The sequence below is a fragment of the Ambystoma mexicanum genome, chromosome 1q, assembly GCF_040938575.1.
Source record: "Ambystoma mexicanum isolate Mex_15411 chromosome 1q, UKY_AmexF1_1, whole genome shotgun sequence".
NCBI lineage: Eukaryota > Metazoa > Chordata > Amphibia > Caudata > Ambystomatidae > Ambystoma > Ambystoma mexicanum.
This window is the reverse complement of record NC_090922.1, coordinates 123,981,517-124,007,867: the sequence shown is the minus strand read 5'-3', so window position 1 is coordinate 124,007,867 and position 26,351 is coordinate 123,981,517. Positions and strand designations below refer to the sequence as shown.

The window sequence follows — 26,351 nt, the reverse complement described above, 5'->3', positions numbered from 1 at the left end:
TTACATTTGACCTATGTAACCCAATGACTTAATGAAGATGAGACAACGTGTATCCTTTCACTGGCAGATTTTTTTTTTGTTGAGATTCTGCATTTTGTGTTTTGTTTTGCTTTCGTTTCCTTTTCCCTTCTTTCCTCTGTATGTAATTATGGTGATTGTGTTAAGGGGGGGGGGGGAGATGTTATGATGTGAAGGTTAATAGTTCGGTGGCGCGTTCCTCAAGCCGAGATTCGTTTTGAGACTCGGCTGGAGGAAGGCAGATGGCGGACGCTGTGGGGAACTCTCCTGATAAATAAACGTGATAACGAGAAGATGACAGCTGTGTGATCGCTTCCTTTACCAAGAACACACTTAACACAGTACATCGGGGTAATATTGAAACAATGGAAAAAAGAAAAGATGCGTAGGTAAACAGTAGAAAAGTACACGTTTATATTCCTAAAGCACGTATTTTACTTACTAGGCTGTATAGAAATACTGCCATGCACAGGCGCTTGACCAGCAAATGGTGTCAAACAGTACCTCACTATCGCTAGATAAAGGTTTTGGCAAAAACAGAGCACAGACACACAATCATCATGTACCGGTTCCTACTGTTTCAACTTTCAATTATATTGACGCTCGGGCTCGTTCGGTCAGCAAGTGAGTCGCTCACTCACGCTTCCGCCTTGTCGCGCGGTGACGTCATGCAAACCGACGAGATTGTCTTTTGCGCCTGCGCAGGCCGTCTGGTCTCGGCTGAATCCCGCAGCTTGAGCTTCAGCAAAAAAAGAGGGCGGCCCTGGATCTCTCGCGAGGACGGACGGTAACACCGCAGCCGGGAAATACCACGAGAACTGGCGTAGTTCACGGTAATTCAAAGCTGCGCCATAGCTCAGAGCGCTTTCTGACATGGCAGAAGCTGGTTTCTCATGCTTGCTGCAGAGTTTACCGGAGAACTCTGACTGAATGTCTGAGAAGACGTGTATGGTCCAGGGAACTGGCGTAGACATCCCTGTCAAGCCGCTCCTTCTCGTTTCGCGGAATATTTGCTCGGTGAAAGGCGTGCGACTTGTCGGCGCTGCTCTTTACCAGCTCGCTGTCTTTTTCTGTTTGTTCACCTTTTGCGCCCCGAGCATTGCCCGTTTTAGGCTGAGAAAGGCACCACGGTAGCTTCGACTGAGCACCCAGGAGTTAGATGTTGCCCCAATTGCTGATGCGTTAAGAGCCTCCCCAGCTGCCTCAAATCCATCTCCCCGCAGCATGGCTGCCACTCAGTACTGACGCCATCTGCCCTTCATTTGGTTTCTTCACCAGAATGAATATTCTTACCCCAATTTTCCCACTATGCTCGCACCGTGCACTTGATCTTCTGTATGCGCATGGATTGGTCTCCCGTCGTCTTGGCTCCACTAGCACCCGCTCTTTCCATGGGTTGATTGTGTGTGTGTATAAAGTTGTGTACTTCGGTGTTTGGTTCCATGGTGGGCTTCAGTTCTCGAACCGCTCGGTTGAATGTGTAGACACTTTTACACAGTGTAATAATGACTATTACCATAGATGGCAACTTTTCTCGTGTGCTCGAGGGCCCATGCTCGCAGTAGACCCGACAGGTCTTTTTGTTGATTGATATGGTCTTGTCTTTTATTTGCATCACTCTCTACTTTGGGGATACAGTTTAATAAATCAGAAGTGATTGGATTGCCTTTGGGTGCCTTGTGATCTTGGACGATATTTTTATGGTAATGTGTTCAAAAGCAGTGAACATTGATATGTAGTGATGGGCAAACACATATATCGCTGCATGGTTTATATTCAGAAACTGTCATTTCCGAGCCATCCCCCGCCACTTATCTCCCAAAGCCCTCAGATCAGTTTTTTTTCTTTCTCCGATATGTGGCAACAAGGCGTGTCACTGATGGGCTGCAAAATGTTGGTGCGAGGAGGGCAAAGCGCCGTCACTGGCAGGGATGAAAGGTATGATTTGCACGTAAATAGAACATCACTTAAGTAATGGCCTTTTTCTCTGCCTTCCCTGCTTGGGGATTTCCTCACTTTGGCCTCAGTGGTTTTCTTTTATTGTGGGACAAAAACATGAGTGGCGAGTCAGTTAACAGGTCTTCCTTATTCTGATATGGAATAATTCCAGGTGAGTTGTCACGCCTGGGCCAGAAGTGGGTTGGTCCAGAAAAGTTGGTGTATGGTCCGAGAACATAGGGACAGGAAAGAGGGAGGAGTGCGCTACTTGATGGCCCTCTAGTTAGGGTGTGACATTCATATAGCCTCTCTTGCATTCACAGGATGTTTGTTATATTCAGGGACAAAATGATTTCATGTACAGGTAGACCCATGGGCAAGTCAACAATACGGGAAGTGTGTGTAGGTCCTTTGGACCTCAAAATACAGCCTAACTATTGTATGGCTACCAAGTGCACAGTGGTGATCCAACTGCATGACTCAATTGCGTTGGTGGGAGTATTTTATTGCTAGCTTGGGAAGTTGCAGTGAAGAGACCACGTTGACTTAGCCACATCTAACTGTTCTGGTATCCCCAGGTCCCCAACAGCAGTTGGTAGTAAAAGCATATCCCGGTCATAGACCCGTCCCTTTTGGGATGGAGAATGCGGAAAATTATAAATTCCCATAATATCCCCTTTGTGGAGAAACCCTGAATGGATCCATTTTGAATCTGGGAGAGGCTGGACATACACTATAGCCAGTCGGGTCACTTGGGTCCGGTAGAAAGCAAAAAAATATGTCCCACGTCTAGTTGGCCTATTTTATTTGTTTTTTTATAACTTGCCTAATGCTATACCGAGTCCAGTATGGATCCGGGTTTCAAACTTCTGTTGCTTTGCTTGATCTTTCTTCCAAGACCAGCACGTTAACGCCCTGTGCTATACTCTGTTGAAGGGCCCACAAGAAAGGGACTAAATCTCACATAATACCACTTGAGATTTTCTGTGAAATTTCTATTCTAGCGTGGGGTTCTGTGTATAAGTGAAAGCTGTGAGTGTGTTGGGGGTTAGGGGCAATTTGACTAGGAGGGATTTGCAGTCCGGGTTGCAGGCTTGTTACTCGGTGTGAAATGGATAGGTGGGATTTGTATAGGATAGCAATACTGCCTGCTGGTTTTCTTATGAGCAATAGGGTATTGTGGAGGGAAGGCATTTATTGGGTATTTAATGTGCCTGCACACAATGTGTTTCAAGGTGCAATAAGACGAGGTGGGGCAGGGAAGACAAAAACAGTCTAACTAGGCCTTGTGACATTCAGATTTTGTAAGTGCAGGGTGTGATGGGCTGAAGTCGTGGGAGCACCAGGTTGGGGTGCATGTCAGCCGATGGCTAGTTGTGTTTTTGATTTGAGGAGTCGAGGGTTCTGGGTGGAGTAGGGGGTGGCTGCCACTGGGTCGGTATGAAAGGTTAGCACAGAGGTAGTGGAGAGCTGGGACTGTGATAGTTGGAGTTTGGGTTCTCTGTGTGACAGGTCTGCGGGAGCAGAACGGTGTCTTGTTTGGGATTTGTTAGTGATTTCTCTAGGAGGTGGCGTACAGCCTCCATTCCAGGGAGGGGAGATTGTGGATGAGTGTGGTGTTCATGTGTGAGAAGAGGGCTTGCGAGGTCCGGCCTCAGGTTTTGGCTGGTATAGTGGTGGGTGTACGTGTGGTGTGAAGGGAGTTGTTGGTGGGGGGATGGGAGGGTTTGCCCGGCCTGTGACTAGGGTGAAATCATACTTGTTTCCTGTTGCAAGGGAGAGGTCAGGTGACAGTCTTCTATGGTTGGTGACTGTATTAATCGCCAAGAGTGCACAGTTAGTTATTTATCACCAGTACATTTGCAGAGCAAATACTTTGAAAGCAGGTGGACGGAACAATAACTCACAACCAGACACGCAGTTGGAGGATAATGAGCACTTATATGGCTATTTATTCATAGTTGAGCATACATGAGCAACACGTGATACCACAGAAATAAATCGCAGAAAAGATAGTGATTTAGAAGGAATACATCACCATGGGCGTAACTCAATCCCTCATCTCGCCAGAAGCGGCTGGAAGACCCCGGTAACAGCCAGGCTGAGAGCACAACAGCCCACAGGAAGGTTGGAACAAGGTGACCGTTGGTTGCCGGCCGGGCCACCTGACAGTAACCCCAAGAAGCAAAGCTTCCCTCTTCTAAAGCACCACAGAAAACAATTCCATAACTCATCTTCAACCTTGGCATGGGAATTACCTTCTTATCGGGTACCAGCTGGCACCTGTGCATCCCAGCTTTCCCAGCACTGTCTCCTTGGCCTGCATACCAGGCTCAGCAATGAATAACATTGAAAACCTGTTTTTCAGCAAAGCAAGTGCAGCTTTCACTGAGGCATGGAATAAATAGCCATTATGGCTTTTGAGTGCCCCCAGAATGCATTGCGCAGCAGTGCCATATTTTAGCTCAAGCATCACAGTGACTGGGTCAGAGGACTTGATGTCTAGACAAGGGGAGGGTGTCTGATGTGAGTGCCAGGTGTGTTGTCTGGCTGGTTGAAGAAATTCACTGGGTTGGCTTGGGGAGGTCGTATGGATGTATGTGATGGGGGGGGTGTTGTGCGTATCGAAGAGAGATTTAGGTGTGTGACACACTTTTCCCTCACAGTATATTACTGCCTTCATAAGGTGAGATGTGTCAAAATAGTTATGATGTCAAAGGGTTTCGTTCCTTGTTGCCAACTACATGTTTAAAATGGAACTGACATAAGAAATTGCAACTCATTTTTGCCATGTGTCGCTTTCCGGCTGTGTCGTTTTGTGGTACTGTGTGGCCTAACCTGCTGCTGCCATGCCAAGCATAAAGTATCAAGTGGTGTCTTATGTGTGGATGTTCAGTTATGCACCCAAAGGCTGGCAGGCCCGTCTGGTTTTAAAACGCACACTGCTGTCGGAAAGTGAGACTTTGGTAGATCTGACTGTTGTGGCAGAATTCTTTTACTAGAGCTAACATTTTTACAAAATCGGAGAGCCCCTTCCCACGAGCAGGTGGAGATCCTGCACTTGATATACCAGAAACAATGTGGCTGATTGAATACTGATGCAGGGTTATATTACTATTAGTAAAGTATTTAAAGAGCAATCCTTTGTATCCCTCAATGTGTCTGCTCACCAATGATCTGTCCTTTTGCACACCACTCGTGGCAGAGGTGTGGCTGGGCTGCTTACTGTTGGCTAAATGTGCATTCATGAAAATGGATAAGCAAAGCCATCCATGAATATAAATGAGCTGTCTACACTGTCAGCGGCTGTGTCCAGTGAGCATGCCCCCTCACGCCTCTCCATAGGCACATGTGGCCTTGCCACCCAAGCCTCACCCTGAGCTTTGGCCTTGTCCAACTCTGTGCCCTGCCATTCAAAAACATTTACAGAGAATATGTTTGCTTTTCTTCCTCCCAAACCAAGGGAAGCACAGAAAACGTAAAATGAAATGCAAAGGCTCTGCAATTATAAATACATTGTTGTATTTGTGATTGGAAAACCATGGCAATCACAAATACAACTTCGGACTGCGGCAGCTTTTGCTTTGTCTCCTGGGCTCTCCCGGGTCGGGGGAACCCAGGAGACTCCAAGTGAAGCAGGACCCTACCTCATTAGAGCACTTAACCAAAAGCGAGTCTGGGGCAATGGCCTCTATCTCCGGCTTCTACCTGGCCCAATCACTTGGATGGCTTGTCGCTCGCTTCAAAGTTTGTCAATATGAGTTCACACCTTTCTTGCAGACTGTTGGTCAAGAAAATATCATCTGTATGGTTCCCTCTTCTGGAAAACTAGGGTTTTTCTCAAACCCAACTAGGTTTTTGAGCTCCTACTGTTTCCCTTGTAACACAGTTCTTTTTACAACAACCCTCTGGCTCTTCAACGGCCCTCTGGCAGACTTGCTTTCTCTCGCTCAACATAATTCACATGGGTTGCTTGCCTTCTTTGGATCCCGTAACCGTGTCTACTTTCCCAGCCTTTGATTTTTAAGTGTTCTTACCTCTGCAGGAGCATTCACTTCCCTGTGGCTGCTTATCTGTGCAGCCAACATCCTTCAGACATAGAGCGCGGGGGATCTGTGCTCTTCCCCAGCAATCTAGATTCGGCATCGGTTACTGGGGCCCAAGGCCACCAAAGCTGCCCTGTGCTTGTACCATCGGAGGAAACTGGTGGTTCCCTGTCCATGCCTCTCACCCAACCATGGCTTCTCTGTCGGGACATCAGCCTTCTGGCGTTTTAGCTAGTTCTCCATGTTACTGCTGGCTCTGCATAGCGTTGCCCTGCCCCTCTAGGATGTTCTCTCCACAGAGACTCTTCTCTGTGTAAGAATAACTTTCCTCTCTTTGTAGGAGTTTCTCCTTCATTCACAGTTCCTCCTGTGTTTTTGTCATTGACTGGCGCTGAGATGAAATCCATTATTAGCGGAGGCCAAAGAGCGATAAGGGATGTCACTAGTTGGTAGTCAAGTGAGGTCCCACTTACCCAGACCCCTAGAGAGGGTCTTGTGAAGTGGGCTAGCCTCGGGTTGGCTCACCTCGGGGGAGAAGTGATGAATTGACCTGGTTTTTCTCCTCGGTCAGTTTGTGTATTTGCCCACATAGAGCATAAGTAATCAGTGTGCTGGACAGAAGTCTTTTTTTTAGTTTGTGTGTACAACAATAGGGTGTGTGTATGCATGTCTTTTACATATACATATCAAGTTTTTTCGGATATACATAGAAAATCCATAAAAACAGTACATAATACAGAGCTATCCAAAATTTAAAAAAATCAGTAACGATACACTAAAACAAAGGGATTACAAATATTTAATTTAGTATTGTCAATTTATTACGGGGTCAATGACTGCAGCAAACATTTCCTATGATACACAGCTTTTTTCAAAAACAGGAGCAAGGACCAGGCCACACAGGGTGAATTTGCCCACAACAGGTAAATCCATGCTGGCCGATACTGCACATAGCCCTGTTCCCGCAGTGTTGGCCTAATGGGACAACTTCTATAGGTTATATATAAAAAAATCAAATGGGCTAGATCAGGGGTGCACAACTAATTTTGACGGAGGGCCAAAAGTATCCTACATGATGGCTATAGTGGGCCGAAAAGTAAATGTGGGTGGGGTGGTAGGCGTGGCAGGAGGCTTTTTCAACCCCTCATTTTTATTAAACACTATGCCCGATAGCCCCCACCCCTCAAGCAAACACTATGCCCCATGGCTCCCACCCCTCATGCAAACTCTATGCCCCATGGCCCCCACTCCCCAACCAAACACTATGCCCCATGACACCCCCCCCTCAAGCAAACACTATGCCCCATGACACCCCCCCTCAAGCAAACACTATGCCCCAAGGCCCCCACCCCTCAAGCAAACACTATGCCCCCACCCCTCATGCAAACACTATGCCCCAAGGCCCCCACCCCTCAAGCAAACACTATGCCCCATGGCCCCACTCCCCAACCAAACACTATGCCCAAGACACCCCTTCTCAAGCAAACACTATGCCCAAGACACCCCTTCTCAAGCAAACACTATGCCCCATGACACCCCCCTCATGCAAACACTATGCCCCAAGGCCCCTACCCCCCAACCAAACACTATGCCCCAAGACACCCACCCCTCATGCAAACACTATGCCCCAAGACACCCACCCCTCATGCAAACACTATGCCCCATGCCACCAAGCATACATACTCATACAGACCCCAACCCCCCCACCCCTGCATACAAACTAACAAGCATACACAACTCGGCACACAAACCCACAAGCATACACCATGCACCCATACAACCCGAACCCCCCACCCGGCACACAAACCCACAAGCATACACCATGCACCCATACAGACCCCACCCCCAACTCACCATACAAACTCACATGCATACACCATGCATCCATACAGACCTGAACCCCCCCCCCCCCAACTCGCCAAACAAACTCACAAGCATGCACGCATACAGACCTGGGGCCCCCCCCACATCTCAACATACACTTCACTTGCACACAAACACATTCAGGGAGACCCGATTTCTATCCCCCCCCCCCCCCCCCCCCCGCATCTCAATATACAAACCACTTGCACACAAACACATTCAGGGAGACCCGATTTCACTGAACTTGCACACAAACACATTCAGGCAGACCCGACACACACCCCACCCCCGCATCTCAACATATACTGAACTTGCACACAAACACATTCAGGCAGACCCGACACACACACACACACACCCCTCCGCATCTCAACACACACTGCACTTGCACACAAACACATTCAAGCAGACCCGACACACCCCCCACCCCCGCATCTCAACATACACTGCAGACATACAAATACAAACACACCCGACACACCACCCTGCCCCCCCCCCCCCCCCCCGCATCTCAACATACAAAAACAAAAAAACACTGTCAGGACGGACCACACGCACGCGCTGTTGAGGCTTCTGGCACGGCAAGCAAGGCTGAAATGCCTTCCGGCATCAAGCCTTACTGGCCACGCCAGCCGTAGTGCTGGCCCTCCATTGGTGCAGCACACACGCAATACGTGGCTCGTAGGAGCTGCGTGGTTCGTGTGCACTGAACCAATGAGGGCCAGTGTTTTGTCCGGCCCGAAAGATAACAAAGACTTTCTTAATGGAGGGCGGCCGATGCTGCTTGCGGGCCGCCCTCCATTAGGAAAGTCTTTGTGCACCCCAGGGGCCGGACAAAACGGCATGACGGGCCGCAACTGGCCCACGGGCCGTATGTTGGGCACCCATGGGCTAGATCCTCACACAGCGGGCAGGGAACGATCTGCACCACACCCTAGACCAAGCTGCCACCAGAGCCCTCAGGTGGATACAGTTGAACTTGGCCTGTCTCAGAAGTACACAGTCAATTGGTGATTTAGCCCAGAGCAGGTAACCTTGAACACCCTGGCACATAATGGTCATCAGACCACGATTCTTAGGCTTCAGTAGTTCTTAGTCTTCCCTATTTAGTCTTACAGGTTCATACAGTCCAGCAGTCGATTGCTTTATCTCACTTCTGGATAGGGTACTACTCGGTGGGCTACAAATGCATAAAATTCATCCCCATCAACTGATTTAATTTTAGACTGCCACAGAATCTCGCATCTCAAGTCCATAGCTAGCAAGAAAGTGATCAGTTCCTGAGTTAAAGTGGCACTGACATTTCCCCCATAGCCTGAGCCAATGTAATCTCGGTTGCAAGGAAATCATTCTCGATTGGTGTACAGCCCAAATCCATGTGAACACCAAAGTTGGGGGCAGAGATGGGCAACCCCAACAGTTCCTTAAAAAATGGATTCTCTGGGGACTGCACAATGTCAACAGGTGAATGACACCACGACTCCATTCCAAATCTGGCCGCAGACGCCGCTTTTGCCTTGTACTACTGTAACAACGGGGCGGTTGGTTTAGCCTTAAACATGCACATCGCCCTTGAGACCCCACCCAACGCCTGCTTAAACTTTGACGCTTGTTTTAATACATGAGCCTTGGCACCAACATTTGCTGAAGTCTGACCCCCAGGTAATCAAAAAATGTGACCCCGGGGATTACAGTATTCCTGCAATACATTGTCTTGGAAGTGTATCCTTCTCCTGCCCTTCAAACAGACCATCACTACAGATTTTGCTGCATTAACCACCAAATCCAGCCCTTCCATGTAAGTGGCATACTCCAAAAGGAGTGCCTGCAGAGCTCTTGGTGTGCGTGCCATCAAAACCGTCATCTGCATATACTAGTACTGATAATGGTTGTCCTGCCAGTTTTGGAATATCAAGGGAGAACCCTAGAAGGTGATTAAGGAGACTATTTACATCAAGGCAAAAAAGAGGCGCAAGCACACGTCCCTGTCGAACCCCCAGTTTGACAGGGAAGGAACATGTACATTGCCCATTTGCACCACTCCTAACACATGCCTTCGTGGAACCATGCAACCTAGCCAAAAGATCCACTAGCGGTCCGGTGCAATTCATGGACATGAGCATCTCCCACAAATTGGTGCCATTACCTTTATCAAATGCAGTGCTCAGGTCCATGAATGCTCCTCCTTCAAATAAAGAGAATGTGCCACCACTAAATGAAGATTCAAAGCCTGCTCTGCTGTGCCCAGCCCTGGCCTAAAGCCTAGCTGGACCGGAGACAGGATCTCGCTACTTGCAACCCATTCTTCCAGTCGGGCCAAAATGGCACGGCTAATATTTTAAATGAGGAATCCAGGAGAGGTCTGTATGAGGCCAGACAGGCCCAAGCCCCACTTTTGTAAACTTGGTGGGTGCCATGTGCCATGACTGGGGAATAGGCCCACCCGCACAGATTTCATTAAACCCTTGTATCAGTATGGGAACCCATTAATCCAGCGCAGTGACAGACAAATCAGCCGGAACGTGTGTATGCATGTTCGATTTTGTGTGATGGTGCATGTGCAGGCACATGGGTGCCTGCTTCGGTGTGCCTTTGTGTCGGTGCATAAATGTATTGAAGTACAGTAACTTCATGGAAATACATGGGATTTGACCGGGCCTTACTGGTCGTGTAGTAGAAGGCTTCATTATAATAATGGCTATCATATAAGGGGTTTCCAATGGTTTATAAAGGCAGGCATCAAAGGTTTCATTCGCAACTAGCCATTGACTGGCGGATACAAAATGGTGTGCTTTATGCATTGGGGAACTGAGTGGGCAAGTAACTTTTATCCCTGGTTAGTAGAATTCAACCTCAACTTTGTTCCCTTGATGAAGGCCAGACCTTTGGTTAGAGTAGCCCGGCATATGGTGATTGGACCTTGGCATTTGAAGGCAAAATGGTACCTGCCATAATCATGTGAACACTTGGACATAGTATGCCACTGCTTTCACCTATATTGCCAGTACCATGCATTTGGTGGGAATACCTAGCCATATGATTGCAGTTTATTTATTGATCATGCAGAGCAGACTGCTTCGGAGCACTGATGCATACTGTGTATGATGAATACCTGGAGGACATGTGTTTATTGCACATATTCCTGGCATAGGAGCAGAGTAGCCCACTACACAAGAGCACTACTATCCATGTGGTGTAACTTCAATGTTGCCACTGTTAACTCTGCTTCTACAACTCTCAAACTGAATGTACGTCCAATCACAAAACCACACACATGCATGTTTTGCCCAGCATGAATGGAAGACTAAAAGTACCACAATACAAACTAATGTAACCATTACAAATTCTCTTGTGGTATTGCTGCTGTACTGCCAATACTTGGACGTGGAGCAAGAAAACTGCTTGTAGTAATTGTTTGAAACCAGCAGTTATTTTGAATGATGCAAACCTTGATAGTTTTCACAAAGAGCAAACCCTTTTGTGCGTGTCAACACATAATGGGAAATATAGACTGTTCAGAAATTAGAAAGGGCGCTTATAAAGTTGGTCTTAAAATAAGACCGAGCTGCCCACGGGTGGTGTACCAGATTAGAGCTGTGGCTATGCTTTTGGGCACAAATGGGCCCACCAGCTCTCCTCACAGTTGGAGGGCTTGCCACAGGCAGTGCCAAATCCTGCCAAACAGCTTTATTGCAGGTGGAAGATAATTTCTGCATTAAGGTAACATGATATAGAAATAATCCATCAACTTTCAAAAATCCAAATGCAAAATTCACTAGAACAGAGTTTCACAATCTATTCAGAAAAGCTCTGTATTTGGCACTAAATCATTTGATGAAATGCCTCCACTGTATAACCGATTTAAGGCTCATTAAACATGAGTAAAAACAATATAGCAGGCCCACTTGAATGCTGCATCTCCGTTTGCAAGTCGCGGCCTTCGCGTGTTATTGATTGAATCTGAATTTTGTTATGTGCAGGCAAGATTAAGAATTTTTATCTCAAAGTAAATAATGTTCTAAACCAAGTGTATATTCATATGTCAACTACAATAGAGTTGAGGGCTTCTTTAAGTTGTTTGCCATACTATTCATAATACCTACACTTGAAAACCTTTTTTGGGATTGACATAAAATGTCCGGATTCAAGAGTCTAAACAATGTTTACTTAGTTTGGGGCTTTATGCATTTTATTCAAATGATCCAGTGACCAACAGCATCCTATCACACAGGAATCCACATGTCTGCTTAGCTGTTGGATATATTCATAAGGAACACCAGAATAATTATAGTATCAACCTGATAATCGGTTTGGTAGGACACACCATCCTTAACTTGGAAGGGTGTACTTGGCAGCTGACAACAATTAATCGGTGTAGATTTTTTAAAAAAAAGTATGTTTTTTTTGGTCCATATAAGCCTTTAAACCATCATTTCAAAAAATATATTGTTTTATACAATATCAAGTGTCTGCTTCCAAGTTTTTCTTCTGCCAATAGCTTACGTTATCAAACCCTCACCACCAGACTCGAAGGCAGCCACTCCTGCTGTTTACATTTTGTAAGCCAACATCATAGCCTTACATGATTCTGCTTGTAGTTTGTGCTAACTGAAATAAGGCGACATTGGTTTGTTTTATTTGGGTGACTACAAGCCTAATATGCTATTTAAAATTATTTTATATATTTTTTTATATTCATAAAAACAGTTTTAATTTTTTTAGAAGTACAACAATGGTACCTTTCTAGCTCAGGCAGCTAGAATTCACCCATTGGGCCCTTTTCATCCATAAAATCTGTATACATTTGTCAAGTAAAGCATGCAATAACTTCCACCGGCCATCCATATTAAAAGCGGTGTCTTTTGACTTAATTTTCATCTCTACTAACTGTGCAGTAATTGATCCCATTAAACTTCACATCCTCCCCATAGCTTGATTTTTCTTTTCTTCCCCCCCGTCTTCTTGTGTTCTCGACTTTCTATCTTTTCTTTGTTGTGATGTTCAGAATCTCAACCACTCTTCTTTAATTGCATCTATTTCTTTCCATCTGCCAGACTTCACTAACCTCTGCCCCTCCTCCAGATGCTACTTTCAATAGTTTTTACTCTGTTATATCCAACTCTTTGGACTTCTTGTGTCCTTGCTCGGTTTTCAAGCACAGAGGCAAACTCCCTCGCCATGGCTTTCTGATTCACTCAAAAATATGCCAATCCAGCTTTGAGAGCTGAATGGAAATGGAAAATCTTGCACTACTCGACCTATTTATCTTTTTCTGTTCTCTTCCAGCCCTTTTCTTTCAAACGTAAACTTTTTCCAGAACCTTATTCAATCCCAGAGTACCGCCCCAAAACGGCTCTTCTCCAACTTGATTAAATTCTAAGCTCCTCCCACTTCTGTCTGTTCTTTTCTTACAGCCAACAATTTCTTCCCTTCAAAAATTTGAAAAATCAGACACTCATTTCTTCAGACTCTCTCTACAAGGTATCCTGTCTCTGTCCCAGACCATTGTGTTTTACTTTTAGCTCCATCTCTACCAACCTCATTAATTCCATCTCCCAGGCTCACCCTAGTGCTGCTCCCTCTGATCCCTTACCTGCCTTACTTATTAAGCCTATTCTTCCTGCTCTTCCCCCTACTTGGTCCAACCTTTATGAACCTTTTCTTTATGAGTAGGCTTTTTACCATTTTCATAGTCACTAGATTTTTTTCCCTCTCCTTAAAAAAACCCCTCTTTGGCTCCCCCTGAACCATCTAATTTCCACCCATCTCCCTCCTTCCATATCTATTCTCAGCTCCTACCTAAACTCATTCTATCTACTTCCTCCTGCCCAGTTGGTTTTTATCCCACATCTTCCACAGAAACCACTCTTCATTCAATTGTACATGCTTGGCATCTCAATTAGTGCAGCTTTCAACACTATGGCTCACCTTAATCCTTTCTACTCTCCTCTCTTAAATGTTCTGATGATACCCTCCAATGGTTCTCTTATCTAATCGCTCCTTCAATGTCTTCTGTTAAGGATCTTCCTCTGATTCACCCCCCCCCCTCCCTTTTGATTCCCTCCGGGGTTCTGTCCTTTACCCACTTTTATTTTCCCTCTACACACCGACCCCCGGCTGTGCAAATACTTGACTATGGGTTACAGGTACACTTATAAGCCAACAAAACTCGAACCTTTATTTCTTGTCCTTTATTCACTGATTCTTACATCAACGCTTGTTCCTGCCTTTCTGCTGTCAAATCCTGGATGGCTTCCTGGTTTCTTTGTTTAAATCCCGCCCCAAAAAAGTTTTTTCCTGCCTCTGCTTTTATTCCTACCCACTGCTTCAACTTTCTGTTAGCCATCAGCGGTTTTCTAAAGGCAAGTAATTACTGGAACACAATAGTAATCCAAAAAGGAGCGTACACCAAGCGGGAAGTCACAAAGTTTATTATAGGCCCATCTGCCATGGGTTGATTTTGAAACTGCTTACCCCCCTGTGATTTTACTTTTATATGCCTGCATTTTTTTAACGCTCTACATTTCCCAGTGAGCATCCAGGTGCCTGGCTTGCTGTCATCTGTTGGTCCCATTCCCCTGCGGCCACATTCTCCCTGGAATGGCCAACTTGCAACATCATTTCTCCCGCACATTGCAGCAGCTGAGTGCTCGAGAAATTCCTGTCTGCTCCGGGGCTTGGAGCTGCGAAAAGCCAAATGCTTTACTTGGTTATTGCCTATGCTTTTGTATGGCTGCTATGTTAATTTTATGTTACACTACCACATCTACCACCCCTCCTTAATTTCTGTCCCTGATTTGCCCATGCCCCCAACCCACTCTTCCCCCACCAAATTCTCTAGCTCCACCTGCGCACATAATGCATAGGTTACATCATGCAGCTGTCAGTTATGTCCCCACCTCTTGAGTCCTCCCGTGCTATGCTCAGCCTGGTAGTCCCATAATTTAAGTGCGCTCCCTTTTGGCAGTGCTGAATGTTCACCTTTACCGCAATCCCCCTTCTATCGATCAACACTTTAACTCCTACCATATTCTTACTTACCTTCTTGGGGATCTACAACCTTGTTACCATGTCCATGCTCCCCCCACCCTTCTTGTTCCTCATGCTCCTGCAAGGACAATTCTATTACAACACACTCTTGTCCATCCTTCAAACCTCTCCAAAAATAAATATGGTGACCAACTGAGGTGGATTCTGTCTGCTTGTCTAAAAACTGTTCACTGTCATTCAAGCTTACACAAGGGTGTTAGACATCAAAACACCAAATGTTTCACACTTTATTTTATCTAACTGATTGAAATTATGGTAATATCGATTGGTTACGGAAGAAAAACATGACTTATATACTATGAATGGAGTTGATAAACCCTATGATTCAACCAATCATTCAGAAATAGTCTCATCAGACCAGTGGGGACAGTGACTTACATCTTGAACAAAATTAAATCATCCATTACAAGCCCATGATATATCTGAACAGTGATGTCTTTGATTGCCGACACATGTTTTGATGTAGAAATTCCGGCGCTGTATATCAATTTAGTCCTAGTCGGTGGTCTGTCAGTTTGACAATGTCTCATCTACGTCTCATCAGGGCAAAAAATTGTTCAGATTCCTACATATCAAAAGTAAAGTGACTGTTGTCAATGATCTGTGAAATTGCCTGACTAATGGATTAATCAGAAGGTGCCAAAGGTTCAAGAAAATGGGGGAAGTGTAAAAGTATACACGTAACACAAAGGCAAATGTGGTGAAAGGTTTTCACCCAATATATAATGAACAACACACTTGGTGTGGAAGCTAAAGACTGGGAGCAAAGTTGAGTGGAGGAGAAAGGGCCCCTCTCTGAAATAAACAATCACCAAAGACAAACAATAAGCACAAATGAACCATCGAGCTGCAATGGCCCGACTACCCCCCCCTCCTTAAATATGGTGGTGCATATGCAGTCCCTAGTGCAAAAGCTGGTAAGTGCATGTAATGGGAAAGACTGTGTTGAGACAATGGAAACCCAGATAAGTACTTGGGCACACAGTTCCATTATAGAATGCCATGCTCAATCTGATACCCAGAAGGTGATAATTAAATTTAAACCAGCACTTGCATGTCAGGCAGTTCTATCTGAGCCGAAAAGTGTTCATGAAACGTTCGTAAAAATATTTGACTTTACATTCAGTTCTTCTTTGATGTGGGCACAGAAAGAGCACAATATATAGACGTGAAACCTATATTTGCAAGTAATGCTGCTCTTTTAGTAACAACTGCTGTCTGTTTTTAAATTTACCTGATTTATAGGAAATTCTCTGGGAACCGATCCTTGATGGCCTCCTGGTGCCAAATCCTGTCTTAATTTACGGGCTGTGACAGTGTTATGCCCTGTGGAATCAAAGGGAAGCGGAAAAGGAGGGTCTGTGAAAATGTAAGCGCATCTAATTTATGCGCTTTATGGTTTCAATCTTTGTTAGGGAGTGGGCTTGTGCTAGTAAATTGTAACTTGCCAGTGGGAGCGGCTGCAAGTCATCTTGTGTAAAGGTCCTTCTACAGTGGTAAGGACAAATGTATGGGTGAAATTGCTGCTCTTTTTCTATTGGGCTAGTGTGTTTGGTATCTAATGGAGACAGGTGAAGGGTCACTAGGCAACAGTTGCCATTATGCTCCTCTTCCACAGGCGGCCTTTAGAACCTAATGGCAGAGAAAGTCAATGAAAGCTACAATATACTCCCCAACAAGTTATGCTATTCTTTGAGGTAGCAGATAGGTGAATCTATGCCCTGCGGTAAGTCACTTTAACCGCAGCAGGTGTTGAGTAGACCACTGTGTTCCTGTGAAGCGAGGCTCTATCCACATCCTGATAAAGTTCAAGAAGAATATTTTGTCACCTGGGTAGAGACGATGTGGCTGGTGAAAAACTCTTCTTCTTGTGTGCTTGTTGGGAATATCTCTGTGGCTGGCCAGCTGGAGTGTGGGTGCTGTAAGATCCTTGAAATATGCATTGAACTCTTCACCAAGTAGATGTGCTGAACTGTTGGTGTCCAGTGCAGAAGTGAGGGGTGCATGCCTTCTCCTGCCCGTATCCATTTTGTGCGGAGTAAAGTGATGATCCGTGCCAGGTGGGTTGCATAATGCAACTAAAGCGAGTGGTAAGCAACGCAGTTCAACTTTTGCCACTTGTTGCCGTTAGCTTGGCCAAGTGCTCTTTAAGCAAGCCATTCAAACGCTCAACCAAGCCATTGGTTTGTGGGTGGTACACTGAACATAGATAATGTTTTATTCCGAGGAGGGCTGTAACCTCCTTCATGAGGTTGTTGGCAAAGTCCTGGCCATTGTCTGACCTCAATTCATCCTGTATTCCCCACCGCGGGAGTACCTCCCGTGCCAAAAATGTGGCTGCTGATTTTTGCATCATTATGGGCACACGGTCCAGCCTCAAAGTTAATGTGAAAAGGGACATGCTACAACAAGCATGTACGTACCTATAGGTGGCACATCTATCATAGCTGCCACATTGCCAAGGCCCCTACATTAGGTAAGCCTCCCACGCCGCCCCCTGGCACTTAGTCCGGCTTGTCGCCTAACCTGCACCTCAATCCATACCCTGCTGCATTCCCCACTACTCCCCTCCCTCCTTGTAGGGGTGTAATGGTATAACGGTATACCATTATAGATACTGGGAACAGCTTAATTGAACTGTAATAACCGTCACGTTTATACCATTTTAGGGCCTGCAGCTATTAAGTGAGCTTTTCAATTGGATTTGAAAAGGCTGCAGTAACCAAGTGCTGCACATTCTGGATCTTATTGCACTGTGGGATGTGGCGTTTGGCAGACAAGAGCATAGGGGAAGTGAGCCCACATTAGTAAATGTAGCTTTGATGCTGTGACCACTCTTTCTCTGTGATCAGTAGAGTCGGGTTGCAGTTTTCTCACCAATTTGAAGGATGGGTACCTACACATCCCAGAATTCAAAGGGGGGAATAAACTGAATGCCCTTCTGATGCATGTCCACAAAAAAAAGTTAGCTCTGTAGACTGTATGAACACTGGGCTTATCAGTGCTTTGTGTTAGTATATAAACTGCCCCCACTGTCCTCCGTGTAGATGTATACATTGGCACTAGAGTTGTTGCTTCGCTTGATCCTTCACCTGCCTTCTGCGTATGGCACTGGACTCAAGCAGGCAGGACAGATTCTACATTCAATTTGAAGTATCTAGAGCAATGGGGGTGAGATATTTCTCAGGTCTATCCCCGATTTCTGACACCACCCATGAAAGCATTCCTCCGTCTGAACTCGCATGACAAGGGTCGTAATGGGCTCAGACCTGGGGGAAATGGTAATTATGGGGATGTGGTGGTCTAGGCCATATTTGTGCCGATATGTATTTTAACTTGGTCATTTTCAAAAAGTTTTTGTGCCACTATCTTTAAGAAGGTAAATGAACCTTAATTGCGAGAATCAAGAAATAAATCAACAGCACCCACTGAACGCTGTCCTGTTAGGATTACATGGTCAGTGGTGACTCCAACATCAGACCTTTTATGATACACCAGGCAGATGGTAAACAAGCCATAGTGATTTGATCAATATGCAATCTTTCGGGGAGTGTGTGTTGGCTATGACATTTTGACAAAAGAAAAACAATGACATGGGCTTTCAGACCTCGCATGAGTGACTTTTCTCCCTTTAATGGGATAAAGTGTTGTCAAAACAAACTTTTATGACTGATCGCAGCGAGAGGGTCCTGATGCCCATGCCATGTGGTTCCAAAATAACGTAGGTCGCGGCCGATTTTTCAAAGCAATGACCTGTGACTGAGCAACAAGCTTATTGCTCAAAATGTGCATTTTAACACTTCCACTAGTTGCTCTCATTCAAGTCGATCAAAGGGTGAGTGCTATGAAAGACCAAATTTGCAGCCACCTTAGATTCCTGGAGGATCAGCTAAAAATGTGCAGCGACTAGTTTCAAAATGCTGCCATTTAACCTTTAAGAAAATATTTGTTAAGATCAGTTAGCTCCACCTGCTATTCCGAGATGACCATAATATACCGTCATTTGGCAAGAAGGTTATCATACCGCCATAAAACCAATACCGTGACACCCTTACTGCCTTGCACACGGCATGCACTTCGCCTAGAAACCTTCTCTATGACTTTTGCCCTAAAACGTAAAAAGCGTCGACGTTGCACTGCCACTATAACACCTTACCGCTAGCCAAAAACGACTACTCAAACAACATCACAACTTCGATTCCCGACTCGGCCGCTTTCTGTTGATGGAGCCCCTAGTACCTCTGGGTGAGGCTCTTCCAATAGTTCTGCTGCCTTATGCTGCTAATATAAGGACTTTGATTCTCTTAGTCCTGTGCCCTTATTCAGCTTGTCTGTAAGCTGCAACCATCACTATTATGACTATGTAGCTGTGTGCTGCTAATGTAACCACCGGATTGTCCTGACAGCTTTGCACTGCTTACTGATTCTGTCTGCGATCTTACTTATCAGGACTATGTAGCTGTGTCCTCGCAGCCATACGCTGCTTCCCGATTTTGGCTGCAATCCTAGTTATTGTGACTTTTGCATACGTGTGATGACATTGCAACCTACTTGACTGATTCTACAGCGTCTGCTGCATGTTTAACCTGTCTGTAACACCCTGACTTTTACTGTAACCTTAAGCATGAAAGTAACATGAATGTAACAGCGCCTTGGTGCCCAAGGGTTTAGTATGCTATACAATTGCACACAAAAAAATGGGCGTTGGGCACAAACTGACTCTCCTGTATCTCTTCTGCCATGTGTTCCTTTGACATGTGGGCCAGATAATGTAACTGCTCTAATGCTACATTAAGTAATTTCTTGGGCATTATTGGCTTCCCTGTGGTGTTCTGCCTCTAAAGTAAGTCTGTCGATAGACGGAACACTCTCTGTATCCCTTTTTTAAAAATGTTATTAGGACGTTCTTGCATGGAATGGAGGAGGAGGGTAGGGACGCTGAATGGGAACACCGAAAGGTATACATTTCTGAAAAGATAGAATTCCATGTTCAGTAGGGTCGTTTGGACAGATCAGGCAATTTAACCATAATACCTGTTATTTGCCAAAAAAATGCAAACCTTGGGAGGGAAAAGTATGTGCTGGACATGTTTGCACTTGGTAGGTAATGGCTTCCATGAATATTCAGAAAAGCAATGCACTGCTATAGTCCCCTGATAACTCTAGTTAGGACATCACACATTTTTTGTAATCCCCCACCGATGGGTCAGATGAAGAGCTCGGAGGCTACAGCACTGTTTTGGAAGCCAAAGCCAGAGGAGTCGGTAGACTAGTGTGTGTCTGTCCCCAGCCGCTCTGCTATGGGAAAGTCCACTGGCGACAAGGGCACACACGTGCACTCACAAACGCATGCCCCAAGCCAACCTTTGATGGGATCGTTGAAAAGGGCTTGAAAGGCAACTGATCTTTCGTTAGAAGTGATTGAGCCCTTGCTTTTGAAGCCCGCTTTGCATTTGCTAATTGGCTCTACATCGTCTGAAAAATCAGTTGCCTGTCATAAACACTCATCCACTGCTGGTTTGGACACGTTGAAACAGCCTTCGAAAAATGTTTCTAAACCTAAAGAAAAGCTCGTGGAATCACCATTCACCTACACAGCTGTCTAGGCCCCCTGTTAGACTTCTGAAGCTGCTTCCACCATGTCTACAGTGACTTTCCCTACAAGGTAAAAGGTCTGTTCACCCAGAGAAAATTGTATTTAGCCTCTCTGAAGTTCCATGAACAGGAACAAAAGAAAAATGTGAAGGCTATTCTATGCAAAAGTATCCCATTAAGCAAAATAACATGTATCTTGAGGAGGGCGAGTCCCCCAAAGTCACATATGCTCTACCACTCTCCACCTCATGTCCTCTATCAGGACACTTCTGACATCTTTCAGGGTGATCTCCATTTGGTGCAAGACCAACGGGATCCGGATCAGAATCTTTGGCAAGGAGACTTCTCTACAACAGCCGAGGGACTGATCGCCCATTGAGGATCAACTACTTTTTAATCTTCTTAAAAGAGCAGCAGAGCATTTTCAGATACAGGACAGTACTTCTGACCCTGACTGTGTCAGCCACATCCTAAAGGAAAAAAGGCTGTTAGCCAATCTATCCCCTTCTTGAACTATATTAAAAAGAGAATTGCACCTTGTCTTCTCGCACCATCCCTCACACGGGCAGTAAACCATCGGGTGCGGGGGTGAACATGCTGAAGCCAGCACCAACTGACCCCCAATATATTCTGGGTCATTTAACACCTGACTCACTACTGGTCACTACCGCTAGGACGTGTGCTGTGGAGTGCCACTGTCTAATACTGAGGCACCCCCTGACAAAGAATTCAAGAAGCTTTACACTTTACGCAAGAGGGCACTGCTTCAGCAGCCTATTTGGCACGTACTGCCAGCAATGCTACGCTGTTAAGAAGCTACATCGATGTCCGGTCAGGGGACACAGTCATTACTTCTCCCAATTAAACTGCCCCACCACTCTTAAAATCTGGTAGTCCGACGCATGTAGCCCACAGTTTTATGGTATCCTTATCTGGCATTTAGGACATTTGTGTTAGCCAGCCATATTTGGCATTTGGTCAAGCACTCGACCTACTGGTAGGCTTTAACATCTGGTTCGGCCTCCCCTGCAGCTCCATGACTCTACACCTAGTCGACAGCCTAAAGAAACCTTATCTCACTCAGCATATCGGAGGACCCATGCATACTGCTGGCCACACCCTCAATGCCATTTTCAGCGCTTCTGACCATCTCCATGTCCACCCCCCCAACCCCTTGTCTGGACAGACCACTCTGCCATGCCTTGCTCTCTCCTCACGCTGCTGCTACCCCCAAGCCATCCTCTACCCCAACAACATAGTTCAAGAGCTGGAACAAGGTTGGGCTACTACTGGTACTGGCTGAGGCGCTGCTAAGCACCCCTCCCAACTACAGCTAAACCCTTACCCATAGAGCTCTTTGACTCCTGGCTAAACGACTCCCTAATTGCCCTTATCCCATCCAAATTGGCTCCCTCCCACAATGGATCTACCCCAAAATGGTTCATCCCTGACTCAAAACCCATAGCCGCTCTCTTGAGCGCAAATGGCCAGCTGCCAGAACCCAGCAAAGCAAATCTGTACTCGCAGACTACCACAGAAATTACTAATCTGAGATTGGAAAGGCCAAAAAATCCTATTACAAAAGGATCCTGAACTGCCATAGCAGCAGCAAAAAGTTCCAAAGAATTCCTGAATCCGCCCTGCAGTGCAGCCCAACTGCCTCTTCACAAACACTCTCCAACTCCCTGTCTGAACACTTCCACAAAACAGCCCTAGACAGGATAGCCAACCTAAATGCCATACTCTCTGTCTTGTGCACCTGCTCTACACGATCCAACTGCCCTGCCTGAAAACACTTCTTTCTGCTCTTTCAACCCTACCTCGAGTGAGGAGTTTGTGATACTACTATCTGTCAGCCAACCCTCTGGCTAGACCCATGTCCCGCCTCTCAATCTTCACCTCCACCTGTGCAGGAGAATTGCAAGGTCCATCCTTAACGACTTCCTCACCTCCAGCAACTTCCCAGTATCCTTCAAAACTGTGCATGTCAATCCTCTGCTTAAAAAAGCACCCCTCGACCCTCCTACCAATAAACTACAGGCTGAGCTCCCAACACCTGATTCCTGGCAAAATTCATCGACCGCACTGCATACTCGCAGCTCAATGGTTTCGTGGAACCTAACCATTTCCAACACCCCGCACAATCAGGTTTCTGTCTGCACCATGGTACAGAAACCATGCTGATCTCTATTTGGGATGACCTCAAAGTCGCAGCAGACTCTGAAGAATGCACAGCTCCTATTCTTGACCTCTTGGCTGCATCTGTCATAATTAACCAAATGATCCTCTTTGACAGACTGCACTCCTTAGAAATATGAGATTCAGCACTCGCCTGGATCACCTCATTCCTCACTAGTAGACTGTAAATCACCCATCTTTCCCGCCCTTTTCTCTCCTATGCGCGCCCAGTGAACACTGGAGTACCCCTAAGTCGCCTGCCTCTCCTCCCCACCCCCCCTTCTATTCAACCTTTAAATGACCCCTCTGTCGAGGATCATCCGCTCACACAACCTCACCTGCTTATAACTATGGGGATGGCACACAATATAATTCCTAAATCGACCCCCTACTTTCACCCTGACTTAGCAGCATGTCTCGTAGAGATTGACTGCTGGGTGACGACCACCCATCTCCTTCTGAACAGAGGTAAAACAGAGAACATGGTATGCGGCCAAACTGCTCTACTCCCCCAACCTCAATCGGCCACATTTGTCCCCCTAACTCCTTACCCATACCACCACCACCGTCAAAAACCTTGGCTACACAATGGACTCAGACCTAACTCGGTCTCCCACATCAATGCATCCAAATCCGGTCATTTCCACCTTGGGCTCCTGAAGCGTATCGTCTCTTACCTCTACTCACCAACCCCAACAGACTTGCTGTAATTACTTGACTATGCAAACTCCCTCTACCTGAGTGTACAGGCCTACCAGCTAAACAAATGCCAAAAAGTATAAAACTCGACTGCCAGACTGCTTCTCACATTGGGACAAAGGACCACATCTCACCTGCCCCCCGCACACTACACTGGCTCCCTATTGGACGCACAGCCACCTTCAAATTACTATGCGTTACCCACCGAGCGGTGCACAAAGCGGGCCCCAAATTCCTACAGGAAATGATTATGCCTTACCACCAAACTAGCACCCTAAGGTCATGCATTGCCCTCCTAGTGGTGCCCACCTTCAATTCGGCCATGATGGAAGTGTCCGCCCACTCGCGTCAGCTTTGTGCAATTCACTGCCCCCACCCCCCAATTAGACACAGTGAAGACTTCATGGTTTTCTGGAAAGGTGCCCAAAACCTAGCTCTTCGCCTAGAACACATCAGGGAATGCCATGAATCACTTGATTTACCACAAGTACTAAACTGGCATGGTACCCTGCTCAATACAGACCCTTTCATAGACCCTCAGGCCAGATGATATCTACCCCCCATTACCCGAAGGCTTTTCCTCAGACTTGAAACCGGAATCTTAGTGGTACCCATGTACTTGATGCAATTGATTCAGTACCTTCATCTGCAATATTAACAGTGTGCTCTGAGGCCTAGAGTCATCTTTTGCCAATAATCTGGACCAACTGTGCTAGACTCGCAACCTAGCACTTATGAGCTTGATCAAGGCCATGTAATTATGCATTACACTATTCCTCCTAGAAGGCACATGCCTACTAATTCTCAGCTGGAAATCCAAGAGCAGAAATCGATATCGGGGGGAGGGGGGTTTAGGAATTCTGACTAGCACTTATTTTGCTAATTGCACTAATCAGTGGATTTATGTAGCAGAGTAACCTACTAGGAATCTGTCAGAACTACCAACCCCAGCACTAATAGCACTTATGAACTTGATCATTGCCCTCCCAATTAATGCTATGTTATCAGTCCAGGAAATGCCCTTGACTGCTAATCCCACACATCTGAAAAACAATGAGCTGAACTATAGCAAGGAACGATCTAGCTGTTATTTTTTGCTAATCCCAACCATCTGGGAATGTTTCAGCAGAACTACCGACCGGGTACATCTCTTGCACCTATACAGTAATGACGTGAGATTGGGACAGATCTACCTGCCACCACCCGTCGGTCTTCATCAAATCACTTTGACCCAACAAGATGCAGCCTAATAACCTGAACCCAAAGGAGATACCACCCCCTTGACGAGCACTGGGAGCTCAACAGGAATCCACTCCCCTGGAGAAAAAATCTCTCTTTTTTTTAAATTCGGCATAGTTGCACACAAACCTACACACCTCCACTTCAACAGTCTTTAAAACACAGTTATACCCTTCAAAATCGGCAAAGCAGCACCCAGTCTCATTTACAGACACCAGTGCTGCCAGAATGCAGATACTCAAGTCTATTGATCTTGCTGAACACATTCTACTGTTCTCACACAACCACTGCATCACAGCTAGCACTAGCTGTAGCCACACACGACTTATTCCAGACTGGCTGCACACATACCAAGTCCAACCAAGCATGTTTACTACGCTACTCGCTCCACTGACCTGGACTGCGGTCCCTGAAGGCATTCAACCCACAGTGCTGTGGAACCATACCAATGGTAAAAGGTGCTATACAAATACCCAATAGCATACCATAACAAAACTCCTTCTCCTGGGATACTTTTCCTTGCAATTCAATAACCTAAACAATGGCAAGTGCATTAAAGCCTCAGTACTGTTAGAACTTGCAGGTCTCTTGGATCAGAGCGCCATCATGGGCACTTTTCCTTCTTTACCTGGGAATACTTTTGCAGTTCCTTCGGACGAATAGGCTGCTTCTTTGGCCGCTCTGTCGGCCATATCATTGCCCTGGGAAATCAAAACCTGTGTGGGCAGCACATTTTATTATTGCTACCTCTGCTGGGAGCGTCACCACCTCAATAACTCTGCATGCGGAACGGGGATCCATCATTCCTTTTGAACCCACTAATTTCCCATCGCGCTAACCATGAGTGCATCATGGAAGTGTTGTATGCAGAGTCTGAAAAAAATATTGACCACGTGACCTGACATGTCTAATACTGTTATTAGAGCCACTAACCCCACCTGCGCTGAATAATGAGCTGGCAATCACACTTGACACATGCAAAAATATCCCTCCTTGTGGCAGTATGCCTGCAGCCCCTGCTGGATTCTATAATCGACCCATCAACAAAGATCATGACTCTTCCCCTGCCCCCCCCCCCCCCCGCTTCCCTCTTCTAGCACCTTCACCTCGGGGCTCCCTTCCATTTTGTCCATGTAGGATGCACAGTATTTCTCAAGTATCGCAAAAAGCAAGTGTTCCGCGTATATAGTGATGCGACCCCCCCATTCTTCTTGTTGCTGCCTTCTCTATGGCAAATGAGCCAGCTGCAAGCACTTGCTCATATAGAAAATCACCTGGCATTACTGTGTCTAAACAGCCCTCTGTTATATGCCAGAGGCTTGTGCCCTAGTGGTTTCTTCTAAGTGAGGACACTCGTCCTCACTGTGCCATCAGAATGTTAAAACAGAATTTCTCTTTATATAACACTGGGGCATGTGCCAGTACCTATTTGAGTTCAGCAAAGTTTTTGTTAAACTCTGAGGTCCATTTTATGGTGCATTTAACCTTGTGGGCTTCTTTAAGTGCCTGTAGAAGGGGCCTTGTGGATGTTGAATAGTCAAATACCCACGCCTGCAGTAGTTTCACAGTCCTAAGAAATTCTGCATTCCCTTTACTGTGCGGTGCAGTGGTGGTCTGTCTATTGCTTCCACCCTCTGGTGTTCTCTTTCACCGCCATGCAGATATCTGCCCCAGATACACCCCCGTCTGACCATACTGTAGCTTCTCCTTTTCTACTTTGTACCC

General features: G+C 46.0%; 1 protein-coding gene across 2 annotated transcripts in view; it reads left to right on the top strand.

The window, feature by feature from the left end:
- Nucleotides 1-637: 637 nt before the first annotated feature.
- BANP (BTG3 associated nuclear protein) overlaps nt 638-26,351 on the top strand; it is a 1,679,897-nt gene continuing 1,654,183 nt past the window's right edge. Inside the window, exon 1 of one of the 2 annotated variants that reach the window (XM_069636126.1) lies at nt 638-851. The gene's annotated coding sequence lies outside the window, so the exon portion shown is untranslated. The remainder of the gene's footprint in view (nt 852-26,351) is intronic. The other variant, XM_069636133.1, reaches the window with a different exon arrangement.